Source organism: Ciconia boyciana, chromosome 1 (assembly GCF_034638445.1).
Source record: "Ciconia boyciana chromosome 1, ASM3463844v1, whole genome shotgun sequence".
Taxonomy (NCBI): Eukaryota; Metazoa; Chordata; class Aves; order Ciconiiformes; family Ciconiidae; genus Ciconia; species Ciconia boyciana.
Window position 1 is genome coordinate 212,044,227 of NC_132934.1, and position 18,698 is coordinate 212,062,924.

General features: G+C 46.3%; 1 protein-coding gene across 2 annotated transcripts in view; it reads right to left on the bottom strand.

The window, feature by feature from the left end:
- RAB30 (RAB30, member RAS oncogene family) overlaps positions 1-17,603 on the bottom strand; it is a 53,465-nt gene extending 35,862 nt beyond the window's left edge. The window contains exon 1 of one of the 2 annotated variants that reach the window (XM_072850784.1): positions 17,184-17,603. The gene's annotated coding sequence lies outside the window, so the exon portion shown is untranslated. Of the gene's footprint in view, positions 1-10,115; positions 10,136-17,183 lie in introns of those variants that run through there. The other variant, XM_072850785.1, reaches the window with a different exon arrangement.
- Between the last annotated feature and the right edge of the window lie 1,095 nt (positions 17,604-18,698).

An 18,698-nucleotide genomic window follows, 5' to 3' on the forward strand; every position in this document is an offset into this window, starting at 1 on the left:
AAACCTATCCCTAACCCTGGAAGGACACCCGCCAGCTACCTGCAGAGAGAAACTCAAAAGCTTTAGGGTTACCTCTGCCAAAAGTTAGAAAACGCTCCGTTTTTAAAAGTGCAAAGACGACCTGTATTCTGGTGAGACCATGGATCAGATCTGGGAATCTGAATTCAAACACTGAGCACAAATTGGGTTCGAGTGCAAATCTCGGTGCCAGCCTGAACAACAGTCACTACAACCCCAGCTAACACATCCGTCGGTAATAAAACATGCATTTGTAAGTCACAAATAGGCTTTCGGTTCCCTGTCAAAAGCACAAAACAAGGCAAGACAATCAGGGAAAATTAGGTATTAAGTGTCAAGTATCCCATTTGTGGTGCAATACAAGGGGACAGGTTTGAGTATTGTTTGGGCATAGAAATGTAGTTGGCTTGTGGCAAAGATAAGTGTTCCGTGTCAAAAAAAGTCTTTGTAGCCTTTGGAGTGAAGAACTTCACCTCCAGTGGAGAAATCCAAGTTTTCACTGTGGGCTCGCTAATCCGCTGCTTGGTTCACGGCTGTATTTCTGCTGCTCTGCAGTAGCCTCACATACTGCCCGGGGTTACAGCTGGCAGCTCCAAGTTCTCACTCAAATTGGTTTGAGTTTCTTTTCTTGGCAACTAATAAACCTTTCTTCCCCCTCCCACAAAACTGGGTAAACACCAGTGAGACTTCCCAGGTACAATACAAGAGTGGCAGATAATGCGAATCACACAGAAAGCATCACGTTTGCATTTCTTTGTACATTTATTACACTTAAACAGTCAATGAAGACATTGCGTGCCCTCTGGAGCAGGTCTGTCCTCTCATGTCTGCCCCAAAGCCAGCAAAATAAGATCCAAGCATGCTTACAAACATCATCCCCTTCACCCTCAACGCATATGCACTATCAGGACAGATCCAGATCCTGGTTATAATGAGCGTGTAGGGATTAGGAAGCCACGATTAAAAATATCATCTTGTATCAAGTTAAATTATTCATTCATCATGCCATTACAACAACCAACAATTCAAACATGAAACTAACTCAAACATGGTTATTTAAGAGCACAAGAGGAGCGTTACAGACTCTATACATGTGGCTTCTATGTTTTGCACACTTCTCAGACTTTTCTTCTCCCTTCTGTTATTTGCTACGTGTTGGTACCTTGGCATGCCCAATACGAGCTTGCTTTACACCAGGCTGTACAGAAGGTTGTATGGACCCCAACAATGTAAATAAGAGTTCTGCTTTGAGAGAATTACAATTTTTTTGGTCTATCACATCAAAAGAGGCCTGTGGCATTTTTAAAAGGTCAGAGTTACAACCCAAAAGCTTCACTCAACATTTAACTATTGCATGGAGGGAGTGTCCAAGCACACTTCCACCACGCACATGCCCACATGTACATCCTTTAAGTTTCAAAGGGAGAACAAGTCATGCTCAAACAGCACATACATTTTGAATCTTTCCTCATCATTAAGAGTAACTTCAAATCTGTATCGTGATAACAAATCCGAGCCAGGCTGATGGCCTCGCTCTATTCCATACTACACCAAAAAAAATTTCACTTAATAAGCATTATTTTCCATCTCTGAGCACTTCGTACACACAGGCAAGATGGGAAAAAGTAACAGATCAAGTGATTTGCCCAAGGTCAGAAATTTGGGAGTATCCCCCACGTACCCAGACCTAAGCCTCGCGCTCTCTTCATTGGACTATTTTAGCTCTCCAGCGTCCTTCCCCCCTGCTGCCCCCAACTCTGCTTTGCCTTTCTTTACTATCCATGATATCTCTTTTTTTCTTCTTTTCATTCTGCAGTCTTGATACCTGCCTTCCTCTGCCCTGGTATCATGCCCTCTACATGTATTTTTGCCTTTGGCAAGAACAGTGTAATAGGGGTGGTATTTTTCTCTGAGAACTATTTCTGGGCTGTATTCAGGAAATTTCCCCCTTTAACTAGTAAGTCTTGTATACAAGTTACAGCTACCAAAATCAAGAAGATAATTCTTTCTTTCAGCTTCTCCCCCTGCCCACTCCAAGGTGCTGGAGGACAGGTCACCCATGGTGGCACAGCCTTCCCTTGGGTGTCTTCACCATTTCTCCATGCAGACATGCCACATCCCACTGCTCTGCAACTGCCAAATTTTCCCCTAGCCGCTAACGCCTTAGTGGTACCTCCATCCCCAGACTCCAGTAGAAATACTTTCTATCCTAATTTAACATTCTGCAGGCAACAATTGAACTGGTAAAGCTGTGAACGGCAAGAAAATACTATTTTTCCTTGCGCTGCAGGTTGGTAGACTCTTGGACAGCCAAAGCAGCTCTGAAGCTCCAGGAGCTGATGATACTTACCTAGGAAATTTTCCAGCTTAAAACAGACGTCATCCACTACTTCTTAAACCCTCTCCTCCCTTTCCTCCAGAGAACAGCTCTTCCCTTCCCAACCAAGGCCTCACCAGCTAGCAGCTTCACCATTCACACACGTTATTCATGTGAAGAACTGGCTTAACCTCTGCTGGTGGCAAGAGAGCTCCTTCCTGCAGAAGTACATCAGTGAATCCTTCTAAAAATAAAGTCTCTTCAGGATTAATCCAACCCAGCATCCCCTTGCATCTCAGTTACTGGGACTGTCCTTCTCTGGCCTTGACAGATCTCATCTTGGATCCCTGGCATCCTCATTAAAAACAAAAAAATCCCATTAAAGGACAATTTCCCCAATTTTTCTGATTTGCATCTTCAGGGTTTCCCATTGTTCTTTCTTCCACAGCTTCCCAACTCCTTGTTATTACTTTTCACATTTATTTTACAGCCTAGCCTACATCCCACTAATTATCCTCAATGCAAAAGCAGCAGTGTCAACCACTCTCGTCCGTGGTCACATCTCCCTGCGAACACCCACCAAGCTGTCTCCTGCTCAAAAATACCGCTGTTACCTGGCCTTTCCCTGCCTGTTTGTGACCGTGACCTGTTGTCACCCACCAGAAAGAGCTGAGCTCTGCCAGCTGGAAATTGTGTTTTGTGTTTGCATAGTTATTCAGGACGCAACAACGGGCCACGGGATGCTGCAGCAACACACAGCAGCAAGAGGCAGAAGAGGGGGTCATGCTTGGTGGGCCACCCTTAATTTAAAGGAGCAAGTCTCCCCTCTTGAGGCTTATCCAACTGTCCCTAAGTGGAAATGCCTGGCTGTTACTCCTGTGCCACTCATTTTCCTCCAGGTCTGATCCACGGAGGATGGCAATCCCTCCTGGCTCTGTCAGGCTGAGATGCTGATGGTGAGTCGAAAGCACGTAGCTCAAGTTTCTTGCAAACAGAAGGAGAGCAGGGAATTATGAGGAAGGATTTGAAGCGTCACGATATGTGTTTTTGATATTTACAGGGATTTCTCTGACTGTTCAGAGGGAGGCCTTTCCACGCAAAAGCAGAAGTGTGATGGAGAGGATCTTTACTTTCCCAGGAACTGCCAAAATAGCCATTACGAGCTTGTCCTTTGCAAGAGGACAAATGACCCCAATCACACACTGAGGCACACTGGGAACCACTTCAGGGTTAGGATAAAATGACAGATGTTCCTTTTTAAAACCAGAAGTTGGAGAGTAAAATGTCAGAGCTTTGGACAAAACCCTCAAATGCCAAACAAGCTTCACAAAACAGCCTGTACATCAGTCCTTCAGCTCCTGAGAACATCCCACACTCCCAGCAACATGCACCTCGCACACAAGAAATCCAGCTAGTTTCAGCCTACAACTTTTTCCAATGTATCTCTATGTGTCACAACACATATTAAGATTCAATTAATGCATTTTCCCTTTAAAGAGGGCACACAAATTACAAGCCCTTGCTTCCTAGGAGGAGATAGATGCTGATTACAGGAAGGTGTTCTCCATAACAATTCTCTTCCTAAATCATACTAATTGTCCATTTGAAAGGTGCATTTGCAATATTGGCAGAAAACACGCCCTTACTATTAGCAACATCTGAACCACTAGCCAAAGCTGTTTGCATACTGGACACGTTATTCTTTTTTCTACATAGCACTGCTTGAATCCCCGTAACACCTTCCCAGACAAAGTGCCATTAACCTGCAAACAAAAAGTTCACGCTCCTCCTTCGTGCAGTCCTACTCGAGATGGTACACAATTAAAGTCATAAGCGAAGGTAATGAAAGAATCAAAACAAGACAGGTTGGTTACATATGTCACAGTAATGCTTGCAAATCAGTCTCTCCTCTAATTACCACAGTATTTCCAGGAAGAATCGATTACATCAATATGGATGAGTGGGATCCTAAAGCTGAAAAACGTACTGAATTAAACATTAATGTAGTCATTGACTATTATCAATATATACATTTAATGGAGGCTGGGACCTAGCAAAATATAGAATTGATGGGGTTTTAAATATCTAGAAAGACCAGAATCCTGGACACAGAGGCTTTAAAATAGTCCCAACAACACAACAAAAGAAAAATATAAATTCATCCACCAGGCTATAATTATACTTTGTGTTTTGTTTTTATTGTAAAGATTGGTGTAAGCATGCAGCCAGGCAGTAAGCCAAGCCTCAGACTGTGCTCTATTGACTGCTGAGGTCTCTGTTAGCCCAGGGTGCTCCAAACAGAAACACTGGTTTGCCCAGACGAAGCCTAAAGATGATACAATGCAACCTCTTCTCCGCACCAGGCAAGCTTTGGATGAGCACTGCCGACAAGCATCTGAATTCAACAAGCTCCCCTCTCCTTAAAGCATTATACACACTTTAACCCTATTTTCTAAGGAAAACAAGCTTTTGCAATCATCTAGCCTGGCCAACAGGCTCAGAAGTTACTGAAGGAAAGGCTGTTTCAGCAAAATTACAACTTACAATACAATTTCTACAATTTTGGTGACCGACAAGCAGCGGGGATGAGCTTGAAATCAGCATGCGCACTGTAGCTGAGTTGGGCTGACCCTTGCCGAGTGCTGGGTTTGGCTGCAGCTGGCTGGTCGCTCAGGACACAAATGCCTGTCCTCCAAGAGCACACGTAGCAGCCATGCATTTCTTCTCTAGATGTTCCTGTCATAGCTTCCAATTGTAGCTACTTATTTGCGTTACCCCGTTTCTGGACCTCTCTGTCTTGGTTTTTAGTGGTTCTGAGCCCTTGAAGCTTCATCACTTGGCCACTAGAATTGAAAGTGCTCAAAACCTCTCCAAACATGTTCCTGCATGGGACGCAAAAGCTGATGAACCTCTCATTAATAAATGATTTGACAACTTGAGCCTTGTGTACGGTCTATTAAAGCAGTGAAGTGTGATACTGGTCTGGCAGATTACACTGTACACGATAGCTCCTCAAAAGGTAGATAAGACAAAACAGTGCCAACTAAAATGTCCAAGTTAGCCTTATACAAGGTCTGGCCTCCCTATCTAAACTGTGAGTGAGACAAGAATCTCTAAGCACTTCTGAATCTGCTATCTCTCTCCAGTGAAGGTATCTGGGACCTATAACAACAATATTCAACTTTAGACAACCCAATTTGGGTGCCTACAATTCAGGGGAGAAGCCAAGGCTCTATCATTCCCAACAAACCCAACTGAACACAACATATTCTTAGCCAACATTTTTGCAGAGATATTTACACTTTCTGAAAGAATTTAGAATCATAGAATCATTTAGGTTGGAAAAAACCCTTAAGATCATCAAGTCCAAACATAAACCTAACACTGCCAAGTCCACCACTACACCATGTCCCTAAGCACCACATCTACACGGCTTTTAAATACCTCCAGGGATGGTGACTCAACCACTTCCCTGGGCAGCCCCTTCCAATGCTTGACAACCCTTTCCGTGAATAAATTTTGCCTAATATCCAATCTAAACCTCCCCTGGTGCAACTTGAGGCCACTTCCTCTTGTCCTATCACTTGTTACTTGGGAGAAGACACCAACACCCACCTCACTACAACCTCCTTTCAGGTAGTTGTAGAGAGCGATAAGGTCTCCCCTCAGCCTCCTTTTCTCCAGGCTAAACAACCCCAGTTCCCTCAGCCGCTCCTCATCAGACTTGTGCTCCAGACCCTTCACCAGCTTCGTTGCCCTTCTCTGGACACGCTCCAGCACCTCAAGGTCTCTCTTGTAGTGAGGGGCCCAAAACTGAACACAGCACTCGAGGTGCGGCCTCACCAGTGCCGAGTACAGGGGCACGATCACTTCCCTAGTCCTGCTGGCCACACTAGTTCTGATACAAGCCAGGATGCTATTGGCCTTCTTGGCCACCTGGGCACACTGCTGGCTCATATTCAGCCAGCTGTCGACCAACACCCCCAGGTCCTTTTCCACCAGACAGCTTTCCAGCCATTAACCCATTTAGGGTTAATGGGACTACAGTTTGAGAGTAAGCTACCTGGGTTATACTTTCAAGTCTTTTGGATGTACAAAGCAAACTCCAAGTGACTGTGCCTTTCGCCTCCATAGGAGGAGGACATTACACAGACAACGATACCAGGCTGAGAAACCACTGAAATCACGTTGTTCTACCACAGTATTTGAATGAAGACCTCCAGAAACGCACACGGTCTGCAAGAAAGAAACCCCTGGGAGCTAGCAGGACTCTTTCTGCTCGAGCGGAATTGAACCAATATCGCAGCACTGCGGGACTGCAACAGAAATGCCATGTTTCACATGAGCCACTTGATCTCTAGGAATCACTGATCACATCAAAGCTAAAAATCACAATTCAGGCAGTGTCATTTTGTCTTCCTATTTCCCTGCCTGTGCAGTCTCCACCACTTGCACTATTACTTCTCTGCTTTGCTATCGTCTCGCATACGGCTGCCAGCTGCATTGCAATATCCATCACGCAGCACCTCCCTGATAGCTGGTGGCTGCTAAGGCAGTATTTACATTATGGTTTGCATTACAGTTTATAAAATTCTTTGGAGCTCTTCCAAAGGAAAAGCCCCAAGTAAATTGAAGTTATTGTTGTCATCTACACGCTAAGTCCAGTTAAGAATTTACTAGCGCTCACTGTGGAGACTGCAGATGTTTGAAATACTGATCAACGTGCAGCAGAGAGGCTGAGTAATAAACTTCTTTAACACTGCCCGTAACACTTTTCTTCAGTGGCATACAATAAATCACTGATGAATATTCAAGGCATCCCTCTGAGGTTATCTCCATTTTACAGATGGAGGCAACCAAGAGACAGAAGTTTCGAAGTGGCTTGCCTATAAACACAAAACAGATGCAGAATTCAATTGTCTTGTCTTCCAAGTCCAAAATACGTCTTTCTAGACAAAATTGCAAATGATATAGATTGTTTTCCAGTGAAATTAAGGAGACTGTCATTCCCCAGAATCACTAATGGCTATTCCCCCCCCCCAAGTTACAGCACTGGTTACTCACATTGCAGTAACACCTACAGATTGCAGAGAACTGCAGATTCTCACTGTTAGTCCTCACAAGGTAGGGACTAACAGATAAAAGCCCTATCCCAAAGACCTTATAATGAATAATAAAATCCAATCTATACATAAATACAGGAACAGTCAAAAAGAGATAACTAACTCAAAACCTGCATCAGAGGCTGAACTGGGAATGGACCAGCCCTCCAGAGTGTCAGACACACAGAACTAAATCCATCAACTAAGCATCACCCAACATTGCCCAGGAGGTATTTTTAAAGCTTTCTTCTGCATCTCCAAGAACTGATGTCATCAAGCAAAATGAGGAATATTGTGAAAGATGTGTTAACAAGATGGAAGAATTTTTATGTAGTTTCACACATTTTCCAGCAAGGAGTTTGACATTTAAGCGGGATGGCCCGGTTACTAATGGCTGCTCTACGAATTGATGCAACACGCTCACCGCCACGATGACTGACAGTTGCAGTAAACAAACAATATTTCACGCCAGGTTTTTCTTCCCTGTGGCGACAGCTTTTGTAAAACTGCTGAACCTAATGAGACACTTTATTTAATATTTATTTCACAATCAGCCTCCTTTATTCTAACAGAATTAGCCTCAGCCCACAATGAATGTTTTCCTTGGTTATTTCGTTGTGCAAGTCAATACTCAATTTATTTTGAATTTCTTCAGTTCTGAATTTCTAGCTAGGGGGGATTTGTTTTAAAGATGCTTTTATTTTTATTATTATTATTGAATACCAGCTAACCACCTGCATGACTGCAAAGTGAATCAGCCTGTGGACACCGTCTCAAAAAAATGAACCTAGCAAAGAAAATAATAATTTTAAGACTGGCTTCAACCAAGCAGTTTCCCAATCCAGAGGCACAACAGGCTAGAGACAACACTGATATAAATGGGATGGCCATTGACAAAAGACTGAAGGTTTACGATGAGTAAGGTGAAGTTACTAATGATGGAAGCACAAATGTCTCTGGCCATGCAGCAGCTTGGGAAGGAGCTTTAAAAATTCCCCGTATTCATTCACTACATTCACATCTGCAGTAGAAAGTTCATGAATGGTCCATAATAACCATGTATAATAGCACAGGACAGGGGAATCTCAAGCATCTACAGAAGATGGATGTCCAACGTGACCCAGCAGAGACTTCTCACAGGCCATGCATTTGAAGACACTTCTGTTAATGCCTCCTGGTGACATATAGGGACCGACCACCTGCACAGCGAAGTGCGAGTGCACCAAGACACAGTTTTCCTGCAGAACTGTGACAACAGAATGGCTACTTAAAAAAACAAAAGGAAAGATAGATTTCCTAGTAGAGGGAAACACTCTACATTAACAAAAGTAGTTTCCAAGCTTTACAAACACAATGGAAATACCAAGTACCACCTCAGGATCACAATATAGATATATTTAAGTTTGTTTTCCAGTTTTGGAGGGAGGCAAAAGAGACTTCAGAATTTGGGGTTAGCAACTACTAAAAAGACACTAAAAAGTTTGTTTCTGCATCGAACGTACGCTACATCCCTGCAAGAGATGGTCAGCACATGGCAACACCCAACAGCAGGTCACAACACGAGAGGAAACCTCATTCCTACAGATACCACAAAGCAGTTTCCAGCCGAGCCGCACACTCATGCCTCCCTCTCCTAAATAGGTTAAGCAGAAATCCTGGAGTTAATAGGTTGACTTCAGAGGTTCCCCTTTGCCCACTGAAATTAAAGAGTTAACAGAAACTTGGGTTTATTCGGGAGTTTTCTATGCACACACACACACATCCATCCATCTATCTATCCGAGCAAAAACGCTACTACCATATTTTAGAAATGTGAATACTGCTGGCTTGAAGAAAATGGGCACAGTTCCCTTTTTAGAAGGAACAAATTGTTCAGAACAAGGACAAATGCAATAGAGAAATCAGGCACCGACTTTGCTTCTGATGTTTCAAGCTTCTGGTACATGCAGCTCAGATACAGTCTCTGCATGATTTATTTTTTTTTTATAGACCCAACATTGTTCAAGAATCACCCCATAACTACCTAATGCTCTCAAGAGCAAATATTTACAGTGGGGATTTTAATATTATCACGTACATAAGAAATTAGAGGGTGTCACGATCTTCTGTTGGCTACAGACAAGAAACAGCTATTGCCCACAGGGCCAGGGTAATTGCAATGGTGCAGATATTAGCTTCACTTGAGCAGATTTTAGCTAGAAAACATGGAATTAGCCGCACACCGTGTTAAAACAACCCCTTTAGAGTGAAAACACTTTTCTGTAGTTATGCCACAGAAACAGGATTACAGATAAGAAGAGCAGAGCCCAAACCCATCATCACGCAGGTTGAACTTGCGGCTACATCTCCAGTCAAGCAGGACATGGAACCGGATGCTGGAAACAGCCATCCCGGGGTCCTCAGCAGCCCAGAGACGTACAGAAGTCCCAAACCTGCCCTTAGGCTCCCATGAAAGCTACAGATTACTCCAGTCTTCGCTGGGGTTTTAAACTCATTACTGCAGGTTTATCTGAGTTAATACCTTTTCTCCACAGGACACACTGCACCATGAACTTCAGGGGAGGTGCAAGACTAAAAAGGCTCATGTTGTTTCTCTTAATCTTTTTCCCGATACACAAAAATGACTGCTACCCCCACCGCAATATCAGGATGAAAGAGAAAGGATACCTGATTCTCACCTCCAAATATTACTCGTCTCAGGGTACAATCATCTGATTTCTCCAGAGGATCCAACAGGGATACCAAATGACTCAACTCTACATTTATTTTTCAGGTATTTGGGTTAATAGCTATAAAGCAAGAACAAAGAAAAAGGATTTATTTTTTTTTTAAGTGGCAGTTATCTCCTCTCTCAATTAATCAAGTTCAGTAGCCATTATAGTAAAGCTTGAATATCCAGTGTCGGAGGAGATGGAATTTAAAACTCCCTTCTGCCAGCAGAAAGCAACAGGAAAATAAGACCACACAGCATGGAGAACCTCAGGGGATTTCTTGAGGTCACTAACAAGAATTCAGGTTGTCTAAGAAATAAATTTATATACAAGTTTGTCTTACTATGTTTTTAAGAAAGGATGTTATTTGAAGTAAATATTCCCATGCTGCAGCCACAACTGTCATGAAAACACCATGCGTGAGACCTTGGAAGTATAAGAGATGGCACCATGGAGAACTTCTCGCTAATTAGACATGAAGCTAGATTTCTTTAAAAACTTGTTAGATAAAAAGCCTTGACTGATCTAGTCTCCATTACTCTGAGTTCAGGCAATGAAATTTAAATCACAGAGAAATGCTAATGATTATTTTTCAAGTCAGCTTTTCATTACTGAAAGCATTCTTTGCAAGACAGCAAACCCAAAATCTGGGGGGTTTAGAAACATGATTTCTTTTCCAGTCCTGGCAATCCCTTTCACTTGTTCTTTGATCGCCGGTAAATCTGGACATTGGCATTTGCCTCTCAACTCAAAGTGTTGATCTTCATCCTGAATATGGATCCGGGACTTTTCTGGAGCACAGATTTTTCTGGATCTCCCACCACTTTTGTATCTATGGACGAATGGGTATTTGGAGCAAAAGAGCGACCGTTGGGAAGACAGGAGGGCTTGACAAGTTCCTGTGCCTTAAGTTTCACCCGCCGCAGGGCAGAGCATAGGTGGGCTGGTTTGCTAGTCAGATACACATTCTTCTTTCCACCCAACATCTTTAACCTGTTCCCTACTGGCATCACGTCTTCTTCAGATGAGTCTCCATTTATGCCCATTCACAGCATTACCCAGATTCATTTGTAGTCAGGGAGTATCCAAGCTTCCAAAGGTTATTGCTGAACATCACTAGATAGAAGAAAAGCAGAGGGGGAAGGGGAGGTGGGGTGGCTGCACTGCAGCAAGGAGAGGCTTAGGCAGGTGGAAAACAAGCATGGAGAAAGCAGATGGGAACAAGCATGTCAGCAGTTCCCCTCGAGCTGGTATTGTCTCAGTAGTGACACTCCAGGTGAAACATCCCATGTAAGGCCATACAGCTTTGTTGGAGAGCAACAAAGCTGGTGACAGGGCTGGAAGGCATGTCCTGTGAGGAGCGGCTAAGGACTCTGGGTTTGTCTAGTCTGGAGAAAAGGACGCTCAGGGGCAACCTCATTGCTCCCTACAGCTCCCTGAGGAGGGGAAGGGGAGAGGGAGGTGCTGATCTCTTCTCCCTGGCACCCAGTGATAGGACGCATGGGAATGGTTCAAAGCTGCACCAGGGGAGGTTTAGCCTGGACATTAGGAAGCACTTCTTTACCGAGAGGGTGGTCAAACACTGGAACAGGCTTCCTAGAGAGGTGGTCGATGCCCCAAGCCTGTCAGTGTTTAAGAGGCATTTGGACAATGCCCTTAACAACATGCTTTAACTTTTGGTCAGCCCTGAAGTGGTCAGGCAGTTGGAATAGATGATCCTTGTAGGTCCCTTCCAACTGAAATATTCTATTCTAACCATTTGATTACTCTGGAGAGGGAACCCATACTTCCACAGCCAGGTAAGGGAGCAATTCCTCCTGCCAAAGCAATACAAGCTCCTTTTTTTTGGATGAGAGAGGCTTGGTCCAAAACACTGCGGAAAGCACATACAACTGATTGCTACTGCAGGATGCAAGTCTCTCATACGCAGTTAGATTAATTTTCTTTGCTGTTCCAAGCAAATTGGCATCAAGGCTCAGCACCAGCCTATGGGATGGTAGTTCCATGGCGATTCCCTTTTGCAAATAATAGGCTGGATTTATATCAAGAAATACTCCCACTTCAAATGCACACATGCTGCCCTTTGAGCGACTTATTGCTTAATCAAAAAAGCAGAGTTTAGTTTTCTGTAACTTCATTACAGACAAGCAGCAGCACAGTGCTGCAGCGGGTCGGGCTGCTGGGGCCCTGCATTAAGTTCCTCTCTCTGTGGAGAGCATCCTTAGCAGGACAGAGTTACCCAAACACTGCTTGACTTCTGTACACTTTGGCATCTCTAATACCTTCCCCCCCCGCCCCCTCCTCTTTTAAATTCACCCTGCAGGATACAGTCTTTTGAGAAACCATGTGCAAGCTCATCTTTTTTCATGCCAGCACAGCCTTTCCTCCCTTTCCTCTTCTCTCTTCCCTTTCCCATTACTCTTTTCAAGGTCTAAAAGAAAACACTATTCAGATACTTAAAGGTTACAGTTAACTTTTAGTTCAGCAGTACCTAAAAGAAAGCATTTCTGCTAAAAGGAAAGAAAATAAACAGGGTATCCTGTGATCTTTAAAAGGACAGCAGCAGACTTCCATGAGGCTCTACCTATATTGAGCAAAGCAAGACCTTACTGAAGGTTTTCTCCTCTGTTTGTACAAGTATTCCCTAATTATCTCAGGAAACTAATAGCTAGGTTAGTTTAAAGAGGTGGTTTAAATTTTGCCTTAAGTCTTTAGGGAGCAGTGCACCTCTGCATGCAGAGAGAAGTGCAGCATAGTGAGAGCGGTGACTCCAGGCGAGGCGAGATGACAAACAGCAATTCAGTCTCAAGCTGTTCACAACCTAAATATCTATCCCCAGCTCAATGCAACAAAGCTCTCTAATGATTTTTATCTACACAGGGTGAAATCAAATGACATTATAACACAAACCTCACTAATTCCTTATTCAGGGCCAATGTTTAATAGCACTGATTAGTTATGAAACTACTGTAACAGCAACAGACTTCAATGTGGTCTTGACTCTGCTTAAATACTGACAATGGTTTTAAAGGACAAATTCATCCTCATTCTGTCCTAATTAATTCAATGTATTAGCACCTGAGGAATATTTGACTCAACCCTCCCCGTTTAAATTCATGATTTAAGCACAGGCTGAGCAAGAGGCACCAGGGTTATATGATAAACATGACAGATCAGTTGCTTCACGCTGTAAGAAAGCCATTAAAAATAAAATGAGGATTTAGTTAGTTATTGACAGAATCACTGGGGGGGAAGGAAGCTAAATGACTTGCTGCAAAATGAAATTACGGAAACTAGAGAGTCAATCAAAACATTGCCTTAGGCCATCTCGTCTGTCCTCCAGCCAAAGCAGGGCTGCTGCTGAGCATCTCTGCCCCAAAGGTTGATGGTTTTGGTGTCGGAAACCTATCTGTAATACAGAAGATTATTTTATTGTCTCCTAAATCTCCTGCTCCGAAGTCTTGCAAGCATCCGTGCAGATTTCCTGGTTTAAACAGCCTCATCACTGCGAGGTATGCCCACCCTGTGCTACCTTCTGCTCTCCTGCCATGCTCGCCCCACTACTGCAATGAATCTCTCCAACTTTTGCGTTGCCTGGGTGGTTATTTGGCAATATGCACGAACTAGCTCCTAGAACATTCCCCACTCCTCTTTCTGTACCTGCCAAGAGCAAGGCTTGCACTCCAACTGTTGCTCCTGCCCTAAAAAATAAGGTGATATGCCTTAAAATTAGAAAAGGAATTTATCTAATTCTCAGCTATTATAATTTCTTGTTTGGCTATATTTTGTGTAAAAATAAGAAAATGCCAACAACCCCATACCCCACTCACAAAAAAAAACCAGCTGCAGATACACCTGCCTGGGACACGCCACAAAACTTAGAGCAAGCACCTCAATTCGCCGATTGATGGATGCCAGCTTGGCTATCACGGCGAGGACTGAACGAGAGCAGCTCCAGAGCTAAAACCAGGAGGTCTGCAGTTTGCGTTAGAGCCCCAGTGCTCCAGCTCAGGCTGCGAGCAACATCTACCACCCGCAGGTGGGCCTGGGAAGAAGAGGAGCACGCAGCTTAGATAGCAAACAGAGGAAAGCTCTTTCGCAGGAAGGCGACAGAGGTTCAATTTGCTCACAGACACCTTTCTCCCACTCCTCAATTCTCACCTTCCCTCCCCATGCCTGTTTGGGAAGCAACTGCTCAGTTCCCCCCAAAGAGCTTTCTTCATCCATCCACCTCTCCCTTCAGAAACTCCAATTGCCTCACTAGACCCCAACTCCAGGCAACAAAAATCACTGTCCTCTATAGCTCAGCTCTGGAGCAGAGAAGAAAATGAAGCTTAAGAGGCAGCAAGTCCGTCCCAGCTCTGGCTCTTCACGGTTCCCCTCATCTCACCAGTCTTTGGGTCCCCCCATACATGAGATTGGGAGACACCCAAGCATCCCAGGGCAGCCTGAACCTCTTTCTACAACAGTTCTGGGAGGGGCAATTTCATACAGCCCAGGGCGTGTAGGTGATGCTGATAAAGCCAATTTACAAAGATGTGATTTCTGGCTTTACTAAGAAGCCAATCAATGGCATCAAACTCAATTTGATTAAGAACAAGACTGAAATACAAGAAAACTGTCCAGAGTATGACCACAAGACCATCTAGACCTGAATCCCCTTTCAGACACTCAGCACTAGTAAGAAATCGGGGGAAAAAGTAAAAGAGCAGAGGAAATATTTAGTGCTGCCTTCCTGGGACAGTCTCTCTGCCTCCAGCAATTGGCATCTTGGGGACTTCTTGAATCACAGTAAATACATACGTTGCATTTAGGTCTTTGCAGGATCAGGACTCAAATTACCCAAGAGGAAGGGCTTCTTAGCTCATCTGCACTTTTTCACAGCAATCACTCATCTATCGAGTGAATTGCAGCTTTTGGTCCATTTTTATGTGTCTGTATTTCTGTTGCTGCATGGCAAAATTTCATCTGATTAATAGTGCAGATTTCTGAGCTACATTTTTAATCCACTTCTTGCAGTAGGATAACATAGCTTGAAAACACTAGCACGCAAGACAACATTGTCACAAGTCTTTCTAAATTCAATAAATTTGATAATTTGGAAAAATAATAAAACAAGCATAAATACCAACACATTTGTAAAGATACGTACGCATATAAAGATGAAAGCAGAATTAAAGAGAGACATCACAAATTTCATTACTTTTAAACTAAGAAATCCCTGGCCGTGGCTTGTTCTCCACAACTTCTGTATCAATATTTCCCAGAACAATTCCCAGGCTACACTTTCAAATTATCACTTCATTTCCAGTGCCTGCTCTCCATAGCTAACAAAATCACTGCTATAAAACTTCTCCTTTTACAGCCAAGATGGGAAACCCTCTATTAGATTACCCGTTCCCTCCCTTGTAAAATAAAGAGGAAAATACCATTCCAGGAAATAAAAATGTTAAAAAAAAGACCAACTAAACAAAGGCAACTCCTACACGCAGTGTTGTTCTTCCCCTTTGAGTCAGTAACAAAGAGGAAGGAAGGAAAAAACACCGATAAAATAAATGCAAGGAGGAGGTGTGGATGCAGCATGTTTATCCCACCTGAAGCAGGGAGGCTGTAAAACGCCGTGCATTGCATACGGACACCCCAACCACCGCCTTGGTGTTTACAAGCGCTTTGATCAAACCAAACAGGGAGTTTCATTGTCCCCGCTGCACTCATGTCACCCGTCCCCCAGCGCTGAGATTCCACGGAGTCTGCCAGAGGACACACAGTGCCAGTTACACAAGAGAAGCGCAGAAGCAAATATGCAGCAGAGGGAAAGGACAAAAAAAATATTAAAAAAAAAATCAGCTCAGCTGCATGCTCTCTTCCTGCTCTGAGAACAGCCTCCAAGTCAGGCTTTGGAGCAGATTAACTTTAAAGGGCACCGAAAGATACTGACAGATTTGAGGCGAGCAGGACCCTTCTGCGTGCACGCATTTCACTGCTGCCAGCACAAAATCAGATGTCCGGGGTCCACGAGCAATTGCAGTGATAATGTCATTATAGAAGGGGAAAAACTTCCTGATGTTATGCACTAAGGAAAAAAAAAATCTAGTATCTTGCACTAATATCATAGCACTGTTCAAGTAAAGATCTGAACTGCATCTTGCAAACAGTAAGGAACAGGGAAACAAATAAAAAAGCCACATTAAAACAAAGCTCTGCTGGACCACAAAGTTTTCAGAAAGTTTAAAATATACACACTTCTTGTATTTATGGTAAAAGGGAAAAAGACCAGAGTGATCGTTTGGAAGTCAAAATAAACCATCAGGCTGTCCAACCGACAATTTTTTAAGACGCATACTCATGATATGACTTGGAAAAGAAACCTGGAACGGCTGCACGCAGCTGGAATTGAGAGCCAGTTTGCTTCAAATCTCCCCCATTTCCCAGAGAGAGGGGAGGAATGGGGGTGTCAAAACACAGAAGCCACACGATGTAGCACACCAGCACCCCAAAAACCATCCTAAAACAGCCCTCGCTTATTCGACTTTTGAAGAGATTGTATACATATTTTTTTTTCCCCCGGGAACCGCGGGTCTGAGAGGCGCTCAGCAGCACTTAACGACAGCAATTAAAAATCCAGCTGATTTTCCTCTGTTGGACAGTGCAGAAGACAAACGGGACGGGGCTTCCCCCCAGTGCCCGCCTTGCAGGACCGCGCTATTCCGGGGCGCCCGGAGCATCCCGGAGTCGCGGGAGTCTCCCGCAGGCTGCGGGAGGGACGCACCGGCCGCCGGGCCCGAAGGGCGGGGAGGGTTCCCTAGCTCCCCGGTATTTCTCTAATTTAGGGGGTTTGGGGTTGTTTGGGGGGTGGTTTTTTCCCCTGTCTTTTTCGGCGATGCCAGGGAAGGGCGGCGCAGCCCGGCGCGGCAGCGCTTCTCCCCGCTGGGGAATGCACGGTGCGGGGAAGGGCAGCGGGAGATGGGGGGGCTTGGGGGGGTGTCAAAGGGGGAGCAAAACCCCACAAAAAAGGAAGAGGAGCGCAGAGCTCACCTGGTTTGGGATTCTTCCTCCCTCTCCACGACCATAAAACGAGGCGGGAGCCAGGAGCCGGTCACCGGCGATGGGAGAAGGTTGGCAGCCCCGGGCCGCCCCACGAGGTGGGTAGCGGGGCTGGGTGCGGTGCAGCCCCCACACAGCCAGGGGTAGGTGCTGGGCCGCCCCCAGCGCGGTGCAGCCCACCCAGGGATGGGTGCAAGGCAGTCCACTCCCCCAGGGATGGGTGCTGGCCACCCACCCGCCGCAGGGCAGCCCCCCCGGACTGGTGCAGGAGCAGGGCCGCCCCGGGCCGGTGCTGGGGGGCCGGAGCGGGAGCAGGAGCGGGCCCCCCCGCCGTGGCCAGCGCTGGCAGCGGCAGCGGGAGGCGGCACCGGCGGAGCACAATGAACGGCGGCGCGCCCCCGCGGCCGCCCGCTGGGCAATGACATCACCCCTCTCGCCCGCCGGGGCGGGGCGAGCGGCCGCGCCGCCGCCTCCCCATTGGCTGGCGCCCGCCGGCCGCGAAGACTTCTGGGGCGTGTAGTTTCCCCAGGGGAGGCGCAGCGCGGCAGCGCGCAGAGTGGGGACTCGATCTCCCGGCAGACCCCGCGCTGCGCGGCCGCGGGAGGCGGTGGGGAAGGAGGCGGTGGGGAAGGAGGCGGTGGCGTCCGCCATGTTGATGGCGTGGGATGGTTTTAGCTCGGGAGGAGCGACCGGGGAACCGGGTTAAGATGTCGGAAAAGAGGGAGGGTGGGAGTCAGGTGTTGGTTCAGAGGGGTGGGAAGAGCTTGTGCGAGAGGGTGAAAGAGAACGGGGAGACTGAGGAGTGGCTGAGGGGGGGTGGTGGGTTGTGGAGGGCCCTGAAGGACGCGGCGTAGTGGCCGGTTGTCCCTCAGTGTCTGCCGGCTCTCGGTAGGGCAGTGCCTCTCCGTGGCGGGAGCGAGGCGGGAGTCTGTTCCCGGGGCTCGCCCCCTTTGCAGGCCGCAGGGGCTCTGTGCGCCGCTGGCAGCGGGGCCCTGAGGCGGGCGGGCCTCGGCAGCGCGGGAGCGGCGCCCGCTGAGGTGGGTCTGTGGAAGGAGCTGGGGGGCGGTTGTAAGGGGCTGCTGGTCACGGTTGTGAGGGCAGGCTGGCAAGCGGCTGCGGTGCGTGTCGGGGCTGGGATGGTGCTAGTTCTGGAGGGGGAGGCTGCTGCCTGTGGCGCAGGAAGCCGGAGCGGTTCCGCTGGCCCTTGCGCCCTCCGGGGAACGGGGCCCCGTGCGGGGGCTGTAGCTGCCGAGGTGTTTGGCCCTGGTCTGGGATGAAGTACGGACTGGTTTAAAGAGTAGGGCTGAACACTTGGCCTGGCCTTGGGGAGGCCCTCAGCAGGGAGCAGGCTGGGACGTGCCCTTGTCACACAGCAGGTGACAGCCTGTGCTCGCTGATTTGGGGCTCTTTTAAGGGTTGCGGCTTCTGTCTGATAACTGCGCTAATAGTGTTTGGCTGTCAGATATGTGGCTTAGTGTGACCAGCAGGAGGAGCTTTGCTCCCTCC